Here is an 11956-nt window from a genome sequence, read left to right as displayed (position 1 = left end):
GACAACCACCTCTACCTGCAACTGGCTGCTCACACAGGCCACTGCCTGCTACATGGCCAGCAAGCATTGCTCGGGCCAGCACTCTGGGACGGACAGCCATTTCTGCCTGAGACTGGCTATACCCGGGGGACAATGTATGCTGCCACAGGTCCGGACACCATCATTTAGGACCTACAACATTTCTGATGCCTACTGCCGCAGGGAATCTTGCATCATTTATAAAAAATAAGGTAAAAGTAAACTCCACGCCTCCGGGGATCCACAGGTATGAACAGTCTCTGACGAGGAAAAATTGGATCTATAATGATCGGGTTTTTAAGTTTCCCATTGCAACGCGAGTAAAAGAGGTCAAGGGCAAGCGGTTGACAAAGATAGAAATCACTTAAGCCAAAAATGTCCCTTTAAATTAACAGCAAAATTGCAGAAATTGATTGCAAGCACCGTGGCACTTAATCTCACTGACTGTGGCAATTAATCCAAATACAGGATCAAAGGTCCCACAGCACTTGTCCTTTCTCAGCAGTGCAGTGGCTGTGTCACACCCTCTATCTACAGAGGGTTGGACAGAAAGCTATGCCATAGACCAGGCTGCCTTGTGTATTGGCCACAAGAAAATCTCAGATTTTTGAAGATTGGTACCCGACCTATGGACTCTCTTTCTGTGTCCATCTGACCTATGAATTGGCCGGTTTTGTCTGTATGTCAACAAATAAAAGGATTTGTCTGCACAACTACTACAGTTACAGTTGCAAATCAGAAACTGCACCATCTGCTGGATGACAGTTAATCATCAGGTTTCTTTGTCAATAGGACTCCAGCCACGGCGTTTCTTGCCACTCTGGTCGAAATGAAAAGAGGCATTTTGGACAATTTGGAGGTACCTATATTTACTTATTATTCTTAAGTGTCATTCTTAATGATATATCACTGTTTTATTATGTGTGATTAATTGATAGCACAAACACCATGATAGGCAAAACTGACTCTTTATATAATGGTAATAGGAATTTACCTGAAAGGTTACAAGCTGTTGTATTATACTTTCAGAAGTTATCACACAGTTTTGATAAATAAAAGGACAGGATATAGCTGCAGGATGGCAACTCACATGCTATACAGGGGAAATTCAAGGAGGAGATATTATCTTTAAAAGAAGCATGAAGAACTTGGAATCACAGATGCAGAATGGGGACCAAAAAATCAACACCTTAGTGAAATGCCTAGGAACACATGCAGGTAAGAAGATTGATAATTTAAGAGAGACAATGACTGAAAAACTTGAAGTGACTGAAGAAACTATTTTTAATTTTAAAAACATACCATTACGATGTTGAATCTTGGTATGATTAGCAATTTATAAAGCAATGAGGGGAAATAAACCTAACAAATGTTTTAATCATGGTAAATTTGGACATCTAAAAGGAATTGCAGGAAAGGTATTTTTAGGAATAAAACTTCATCTTTGAATGGAACAAATCGGAAACACTCAGCATTCAGGTGTATGTAGAAGGCATGGTAAAATAAGACAAATGAGTGCAGATGAACAACCAATGCCAAAAGTGGCCCAGTTGCCGGGCGGTGGTGGCGCATGGCTTTAATACCAGCACTTGGGAAGAAGAGGCAGGCGGATCTCTGTGAGTTCGAGACCAGCCTGGTCTACAAGAGCTAATTCCAGGACAGGATCCAAAACAACAGAGAAACCCTGTCTCGAAAAGAAACAATAAAATAAAATAAAAACGAAAAACAAAGTGGCCCAGTAATTCACAGTAACCGTGGAGAAAATTTGACACGAGGACAATTAAAAACTCTAGAACCTTCTGTACAAGACCGTAAGGTTGTAAAAGAGGGTAAGTAAGAAATTCAAGTAGGAAATAAGAAGAATATATTTTGGAAAATTTCTAAAAATCAGAGACGAAAATCGAGAGTAGGTATAAATTAAATTGTGATGTAATAACAGGAAGGATATAATAAAGTACTATGCACAAAGGCCACCAGCCATTCAGGTCTGTCAACAAGGTAAATCAACCTATGGGAACTATTCAGTCTGGGCTTCCTCTGCCTTTTCTGTTACACAAAGGATGGCCTCTTACAGTTATTAACTTTAAGGATTGCTTCTTGAACGTAAATTAGAAAGAAAGAAAGGATAGAAAAACTTTGCATTCTCAGTGAAGACATAAAATAAGTATTACCATATTGGGAGATAGCACCAGCATGTGTCAAAACTTTGTAAGTGAAATGTTGGAAATAATACTATAAATAAAAAAACTATGAATAAAAATAAATATACATACTATAAATACTATATACTATAAATACTATATACTATATACATATACTATAAAATAAGGATGTGCTGACCTCTGATGGAAGCCAGGAGATGTGCTACATTGGGTAAGGGGTTTTGCTCTTATGTACCATTGCAGAAGGGAAACTGTGGGTACCATCAAAATTAATAAAGTTTGGATGGGAAAACGATAAATGACAGATTGGAAAGGGCAAATGATGATCATACACAATGATGGGAACCATTATAGGTGATAAGAAAAACATAGAATGGGTGCAAAGTTCTGTTCTTATCTACACAAGAAAGGTAAGATGTTTGAATACTGGACGTTTGAATATTGAAAGCAGGAAAAATAAATATCAGATAAGGACTATAAAGAAAACTGAACCGGTTTTGAGAGTATGTTGCTAAAGGATATACTTAATCATGTTTCTAAACTTATAGACCAGGTTTTAGAGTTGGACTCAGTGCCTCTATCATTCTAAGCCTATTGTTAATAGAAAAACCCAAAGTTTCTGGAGTTTCGGTCAGTCCTCTATCCAAACCCATGATGAGACAGAAAGAAATATGAGTTTAGATAAGATAATTTTTTATTCGTATCTATCATAAATGCATGTATGCACATGTATACATAATTAAGGTTTAAGTTGTCAAAAATGAACAATGAGGTTTTTCTGCACTGGTTTTTGAGGATTCTAGGAAGCAGATGGGGCTACCACAGGCAGAACTAACTGCAATTTGTTGATATAACATAACAATACTGATAGCACTCCTACAAGTCGTGTCTCAGGTTTCCAGCTTAACGTATGACACCAGCTTGGTTAGCTGAAATGGTGCACATCTTGCACAAAATTCTGGCCACAACACAGCAAAATACTCAGAGACTACCTGCAATTAAAAGACACTGATCTTGAAATTTAACCAGTATTTTACTCTCAAAAGATCCTTCAGAAATAACATCGCCACTGCATAGCTGGAAGTGATTATGTTTGTGCTCGGATTTAGGTGTTACTTAAAATTGAAATACAACACTTAGGGTCTGCTTATACTTTAAACACAGTTGAGGATTTGGAGAATGATCTTTTGGGGAAAAAAAAAACAGGGATAACTGGATAGATAATAACGGTATTTGTGACCGATTGTTTACAGATAATTACATTGGCATAGATTCTTTGCAGATGGATACAAACTTAAATTATATTAACTATTGTATGCATGCTTGTACCTATGTTTAAAACTTCTTTGTGCATTGATATATGTATACCATTTTAGAGTATACATTTATAGCTATGACTAAGATACTTATGTATTATTTATGTTTTACATTTGGAAACAATTGTTTTCATGGATTGCACAATTGCTTATTCTCTTAATCTTTAAGGTAGATAGACATTAAGAGTTATAGATCAAGCCATGTATGTATGTCATATTTATAGTTAGACTAATCAGGTTCTTTACATACATAGAACATGACACATAGGATATATTTTGTATAAATAATCTTCAAGCTGTTCAAATAGCTGTGGAAAATGACATAATTTATTAATAGAGATCTGTGACAGTGAGAAACAATCACGCCTGGCAACAATAACATATTCACAAAAGATTATTGAGCAAAGATATTCCACTTGGAGCTTGTCTTCCTATTGCTAAACCGGCATCTGGGAAAGAAACTGCCCATACCAAAGTTAGTGACAAAATACACAGGATTAGGAAATGTATACGCAGAACTGTCAAAGACACGGTAGGACAGTTTTGAAAAATGTCTTCCCTGTTAAATCCGGAAATGGATAAACAGAACTGACGAATATCGCTAAGACAGGGTAGGGTGGTATGGAAAAATATCTTGACTGTCAAAAGTAAGCTGTCAGTTATTCTAAACCACAGTGAAAGTGGGTTGATCAAATGATGAAAAGGTAAGTTATGGTGATTGGCCCGGTAGAAAGTTGTCTCTGATTTGTTACATGGTTTGGAATGGAAGGAAAGGAGAGAGGATAAATTTTTGAATGGAAAAAAAATAATTAATTTAGAAAAAATAATAGATAACAAACTTAAAGAATCAGCATATACCAAAAGCTACTCACTTTATAATTTATTCACAAGCATTTTTTTTTTGGTTTTTTGAGAGAGGGTTTCCCTGTAACTTTGGAGCCTATCATGGAGCCTACACACAATGTAGGCATGCCTCTCATCATAAATGCTAGGATTAAAGGCATGCACAACCACTACATGCACAACCACTACCTGGGCACAAGCACTCATGAAAAGAAGAGACACACCCTAATCCTAGCTCCACCCTAACCCTAGCCATGCCCTAAACCTAAGCCATAAGTAACCCTAAGAGGGCAGTCAGCTTGGAGCTTGGCTATGGTTAGGGAGAGTCAAAGGTTTGGGGCAGTGGAAGGGGTGGGCGGTGCTAGGGGGTGGGGCATTGCCCGGGAGGGACAGGGTCAATGGGCACTTGGGGTCAGTGGACCATTAGGGGGACTGGGATGCTAGGGCTAAAGGGTGGCTAGAGTTGGGGCGTGGCTAGAGGTGGGGCGTCCTTAGGGTTTGGTGGCACCTTTGGTGGAGCGTTGACAGGGCAGGAGAAGCGGGGGGGGGGGGTTGGGGGGGTAACAGGCACTGGGGTCGATGGGGAATTGGGGTAGCTGGGGTACCAGGGGAGGGACACCCGGGTGGTGGGGGAGCGGCCACAATGCTGCCATGGACCCCAGGGCCTCCGGGAATCAGTTCCTGGTAAGGGAGTAGGTCTCCCATGATTTCCCACGGGGGCAAATTTGCCTGTAGTCCAGAACAGTCCTGGACAACTTGGTCACACAGGATCACCGGTCATGGATGGACTAGGTCTCACAAGATCCTCGGCCTGGAAGCCCAGGCTCCTTCCTTCCTGCCCGGCAATCCATCGATGATGGTAGCCAGATACCATCGCAAGGGAGAAGCAGAGAAAGGAGAAAAAAGGAGAAAAAAACAATTTCACCCCTCCCCAACATGCCACTTGTGGAGCCATGATTGCTGCAAGGGAACTGAAGTGCCGATTGGGGGGGGGGGAGAACAGCAGAGGGAGGAGGCGGAGCTCTAGGTACCAGCTGAAGGAGCCCTTCAAGACAGTACCAGGATCAGGGAAACCAGGATGGGGCGAGCAGCAGGGAGGAGGGCTGAAGGGGGGTTCGAGGAGCTAGCCAAGAGGCTTCCTGACAGCACTGGTGGAGGCAGGAGCAGCAAGCAGCCCTGGGACTGGGTGCTCTCAGGGCCCAATGCCTGCTGGCACATGACCTGCCACCACTGCTCAGGCCACCACTCTGGGACCAGCAGCTCACAGGGCCTGCTGTCTACAGAGGGATGCCCACTAGCAACATTTTGGGACCTAAGGCATTTCTGCTCCCTACTGCTGCCAGGGATGCTAAAGCAGTTTTTAAAAAATTATTTTAAAAAGGGGATTGCATAACTTTTGAAGGTAAGGGAGAGACCAGTAGTCCCCGAGTTTGCCAACATGCAACAACATAAGCACTAGAGGCACCACCATTTGCGGCTCCAAGCACACTGCAACATGCAGACACAGCCCAGGCATTGAAGTTATTCAGAGGCCTACAGGAGAATGTTGCAAGGACCACTTAGGACTTCTTGGAAACTACATCACTAGACTTTATGATTGTCCACAGGCTCCCGACCAGCCAGGAAGGACACACCACATCAGCCACAAGTCTCAGGAAACCACTCCACCGAGTTTGGGAACAGGGAAGACCCACCTCACCCACCAAGCACAGCCACTCCTGTACACATGGGGATAGCAGCAAAATGCACCAAGGCAGGCCACTCATCACAACTTGGTGACTTTGGCCCCTCACTCACCTTAGGCCACCCCTCCTCCCATCTATGGAGAGCAAACACTACTCATGGTGCAGCTGCTGAGCTGATAAACTCTCTTACAAGAGGGAGTGCTTTAGTGGAAGCATGGCTCCTGGAAGAACACTACTAGAGGCCATGATTTATTAGTGAGGTAAGAGTGAAAGAACAAGTTGAGCAGAAAGGGACATAGCACAGCATGCCCAGCACTGTCTGCTAATCTAAAGACAGACCTATCACAGATTGAATGGAGGTTTCAGGCAAATACAACAGAAAGTGTCTTGCTAATGTAAAAATGTAATAGGTTTTAAAAGGAAGCATACAAATTCAGTAAGGAGCTAATCAGACATTGGACAAGAGGACATTCTAAAAAAAGTCAACATTGAAATTGGAAACAATAACCATAGTTTACAACCTTCTGTGAAAAGTCTTGGGCTGAGAATCTGAAACAACCCTCACTTTTCATCTTTACCAGCTCTGTCAAGAGTATTACCAATGTTTAATTATCATTTTTAGAAGCTATTATAATCTCATTACAGGGGCAAAAAGGTGAAAATATTTCTATCATTATATACAAGATCAGCTAGGAACAAAGGCTACTTATTGATCATTTATTGTCCACTTCATGGAGGCCATGGATAACCCAATCAATTATGCTGACTTTCGGGTGATGAAACAGATGTAAAAGGGTGTGATGGTTGTGGGCTAATCACTCTAGGGACCAACTGTAGAAGCTAAATGAAAACCTATAACAGATGGAAGCTATTGTGAGCCATTCAAAAATGTGTTATGGACTTTATGTAAGTTACTCATATAGACAGAGAATTTGGTCCTTACAATAGGCTCTATGGAAGGGAATTCTAATAATACAACCTGATGCAACAAATTCAACGAAAACAAACAAGATCAGTCATTGACACAATCCAATAATGGTAGTTAGTGTTACCTATTCAGAGGAAGTTGGGATAAGAACTGGAGGTAGAAATCAGATATAAAGTTTAGGGAAGAAAATAACAATTCTCATGGCTCTCTACTGGCTGCCTATTTGCTCACAGATAGGGCTCAAGTATGGAATATTGGCTTTTAGTAGAAACTCTTCCAGTCTCAGAGAGCACTTCTTTGTATATGTACCATTACAGAGTAAGAGACCAGCATAATAAAACCTTTTCCTTATAGCTCAGAAATTATGAAGGCAGACATAGGTCACATGCAAACAGCAACCCTTGATAAAGCAAAATTCAGGATTTTAATCATTTCCGGGTACTCTTAGAGGCAAGAGGATGATGATTTAAATTATGTAATTATAATCCACAAAGGCTAAAAGGGTTTATGGTCATGTGCTCCAAAGTTTAGTGATTTATATTAGAGCACAAAAAGGATTAGTACCACATTTTATCTCTGGCTGTACAGCTTAAATATGTAAAATAACAGTTCTTTTAGGAACTGGAACACAATTTTATCAAGTTCTATTTTTATCAGACTAGTGATACTACTATAATTTGTTTTCGTGAGTTTGGTTCTTTATATGGGGCATCAATTAAGTACCCGAGGGAGGGGTCAGGACCTAGTATGCTGGGATTTGAAGTCCTGACCAATCATAGTGGATGGGATAGAAGCAAAGGACTGGGGAATGAATATTGCTCAACCAGAAGAGTTCGATAATGTAGGCTTGAGGGGGTAGGGGAGGGGCGAGTGCCAGGGGCAGCATGTTGCTGAGACTGGCCAAGGTGGGGGTGGAATGAGAGCACAGAGAAAAAAAAAAACATGTACAGAAAAACCATATGTATGTAAATTTTGCTCATTTGTATCAGACACACTCAATTTAAAAGATTTTTTTTTAAAGACGCAAAAACTGACATGGCTTTGAACTGTAAGTGCACATTTAGAGTCTATGCCCAACCATGTGGCCCAAGTCCATTTCAGAGCGTCCCCCTAAGTGGCTCTTAGGTCAAAAAAGGGTCCAGAATATTGAATGCCCGGTGTTACGATACAAAATTCACCTGGGAGGAAAAAAGGAAGACCACATGTTTCTCTTTGGGGAGGGGAGGATGACTTAAGTATCCATAGGAAGGGTCAGGACCTGGCATGCTGGGATTTGAAGTCAAGAACAGGCCTGTAACTGGGATAGATGCTAAGGTCTGGGGCCTAAGCTCCCAACATAAATCTTTCTGTGTCTTAATGTCTCCGAAGAACTGGTACATCCTTATACCATTAATTCTATTATCAATTATACTCTTCTACATCACTGTTTGGCAGTGGAGTGCTACTCTACACAGGAGAAACATTTTACAGGCCAATGTAATAAATATTTTCTCAGCATATATATCACATATCAGCATATATAGCACAATATGCTACCATAACAAGACTGCAGAGTCTCCCTCTCCCCAGGAAATGCATACACAGGGAGGCTCAACGTATGATAGTTATAATCTCAAGAAATTATTGTGAAAAGTTGAAGCAAGCTTTATGGCCATGTGTTACTATGGGAAATGCTTATACCATTAATTCTATTATCAATCATGCAATCTTAATTCACAGTTTATGAGTGAAGTGCTACTCTACACAGGAGAAACCATTACGAGCTCCACAAAAATAACTACAGAGGCAACGTAAACCTAAATGCTAAAAGTGTTATGGTATTTAACCTCACTCTGAAAGTCATGTCTGTTTTTCTTCTGGGGGACTACATCTACCAGAAGGCAGCTGTGCGTATAGGCCATAATGTTGAGCCTAACGTGGGAAGACCACATTTCCCAGAATCACACAGCATTTGAGAAAATGCTTGTGCATAGTAGAGCGCATGTGCATAGTAGAGCGTCTGCCCGCCTGATCTAAAAGACCACATTTCCAAGAAGCACCAAGAGTCAGACAAAGAGGCCATGCATGTGGACTGTACTGCATCTCCCTGCCTGATTTAAAAGACCACATTTCCCAGAATAACCCAGAGTTCCACGAAAAAGCCATGGATGTGCAGTAGACCTCACTCTGCAAGTCGTGTCTATCCCTGTCTCTATCTTTGGCCCGCCTGGCATATGTCTCCCTGCCTGGGACCAGCCACTACTAGGGAACCAGCAGCCATCTATGCCTGAGAATGGCTGCTCTCATGGCCCACTGCCTGACACCACATGGCCTGCCACCCCCACTCAGGCCACCACTCCGGGAGCAACAGCCATTTCTGCCTATGACTGGCTGCTCCAAGGGCCTGCTGTCTGCCACCACATGGCCGGATACCACCATTTTGGGACCTACAGCTGCATAGGGCCACCAGGGATCTTGCAACTTTTTTTAAAAAATTATAGAAAAAGTGAGGAACTTCTAAAGATGCTGGAGAGACCAGTAGTCTTCTAAGTTTGGCAAATTCAGTGATAGATCTCCCCAGACGACAACATAAGTGTGACAACATAAGGCATGAGGAGCAAAAAAAATTAAATAGTAGAAGACCTGGAGGAGGCTGAACCACCATAGAAGAGTGGATACAGAGCACAGATGGTGCCATCCTACTTAAGTGCACCCTATGCACTGCTCTTTGATATTTGATCCTTGGGATTTTGCAAACAATTCTTTCAAAGACAGCTCCATGTAATTATCTGATTAACTTAGCCTTACAGTGAGTTCAGTTCAATTCTCAGGATCTAACCACAATCTGGATGTCATGTGGTAACCATCATTCAAAACTTCTAACTAGAGATCTTCTAGGCATCAGGGAAGCACAATATGATTCCATTCAAAGAAGTGACACTACATGCATGGAAGTTTCTTATCTTTCCTTAATAGGAAGTAAAAACTCAACCTGGGGTCCATCTGACATGCAAGCTTATTGGTTCCAATAGATGTCTATTAATAAAAACATTATTTTGACTCTGGTTAAACGGTCAAGCATCTTTTAAAGTATTTTACTGTCAGTCTCCATCCTGATTATCTTTGTTATTTACCCTCATTTTATGGAGGTTTTGGGCCCCTTAATATAACCGCTGAGAGAAACAAGAGGTGAGTGACAAGCAACCGGGTATGACACCACACTTTCTTTCTTTTTTTTTTTTTTTTTTTTTGATTTGTCGAGACAGGGTTTCTCTGTGCCTTTGGAGCCTGTCCTGGAACTAGCTCTAGCTCTTGTAGACCAGGCTGGTCTAGAACTCACAGAGATTCACCTGCCTCTGCCTCCCAAGTGCTGGGATTAAAGGCGTGCGCCACCACCGCCCTGCAACAAAAATCTTTCTAGGCCAACCATAGTGAGGCAAAACCGTGGACCTCTACCAAAAGAATACCCACTCCCATCCATCCACTGGACCCACACAAGCAACAAACACCATCCTGCACCCAAATTCAAATATCCTGCAACCTCAGTGGTACTCTGAAATACAATACTGAGAGGACCAAGAGGTGAGTGTACAGCGACCCAGCCATGGTCCTCACAACCTGATTTGGGTTACCTAGACAGCCAGCAGGAGAGGTTCCTGCTGAGAGAACCAACAGGGGAACTATAAAGCACAAGCTGGGAGAGCAACCAAGGAGAACAGAGCAAGAGAGCAGGCTAAAGGAGACCTCAGTGGCTGTCTGAGACACAGAGCATACAGTTAAGGAAGACTCAGACAGCCACTGGAAGAATTGGACCAACTGAATAGAAAAGATGGAAGAGAGAATCTCAGGGGTTAAAGATAGCTATATGAAATAAATGCATCAGCAAAATAAAACATTAAATATAACAAATTCTTAACACAAAATATCCAGGAAATATGGGAAAACATCAAAAGACAAAAACTAAGAATGATAGGGAAAGAAGGAGAAGAACTCCAGGTAAAAAACACTGGAAACACATTCACCAACATCATACAAGAAAACTTTCCAAACTTAAAGAAATATAGCCCTACAAGGATAGAAGAAGAGAACAGAACACAAGATAGACTGGATCAAAATAAAGTTATATCGCCATATAATAATTAAAACACAAAGCTGTAGAATATAGAGGGAATATTATGAGCTGCAGAGGGAAAAGGTAAAGTAAGATAGAAAGGTAGACCTATCAGAATTACACCAGACTTCTCAATGGAAACCAAGAAAGTCAGAAGTGCTTTGATATTCCATATCAAAACCCCAATTAAACTACCCATAGCCACAGACCCAGCATTACAAAAAGTACTAGAAGGAAACGACAAACAAAGAAAGCTAGCAGAACCCACAAAACTCAAAAAACAGATAACCACACATCATCAAAACCACCTGCAAAGACATTGTATCCAATAAACAAAAAGTATTTCACAGATAAACAGCAACAAGAAAAATAAGTAAATAAAGAAACATAATTAATTTTTGGGAACATGATACCTAAAAACAATTATGCTGTGTATAGTAAATTTACAGAAAAAAATTAATACAATTTGGTATTATAATAGAAAGTTCCAGTCTGTCTGTGAGCCACCATGTGGTTGCTGGGAATTGAACTCAGGACCTTTGGAAGAGCAGGCAATGCTCTTAACCACTGAGCCATCTTAATAAAGCAAATTTCATTATTTTTCTCATTTCTAGAGGCAATGGATTAGAACACAATAAAGAGTCCATGGGAACAATTGGAAGCAAGAGAGAGATGGTGAAAATAATGTAATATAATTACAATATCAAAAGAATATGGTTAAAATGTTCAAACAAGCTTCATGGTCATGTGCTCCAGAGACTAGGGATCTGTATTAGAGCACACCAAGTACAACTCACATTATTTCTCTCAGGGTATACAGTCATGTTAGGCAGGACCTACCACACCCTTTTTCATTGCTACTTCATAACTATATTTTTGCTACTGTTATGAATTATAATATAAAATATCCGTGC

Source organism: Chionomys nivalis, chromosome 13 (genome assembly GCF_950005125.1).
Source record: "Chionomys nivalis chromosome 13, mChiNiv1.1, whole genome shotgun sequence".
NCBI classification, from domain to species: domain Eukaryota; kingdom Metazoa; phylum Chordata; class Mammalia; order Rodentia; family Cricetidae; genus Chionomys; species Chionomys nivalis.
This window is presented reverse-complemented; position numbering follows the sequence as displayed.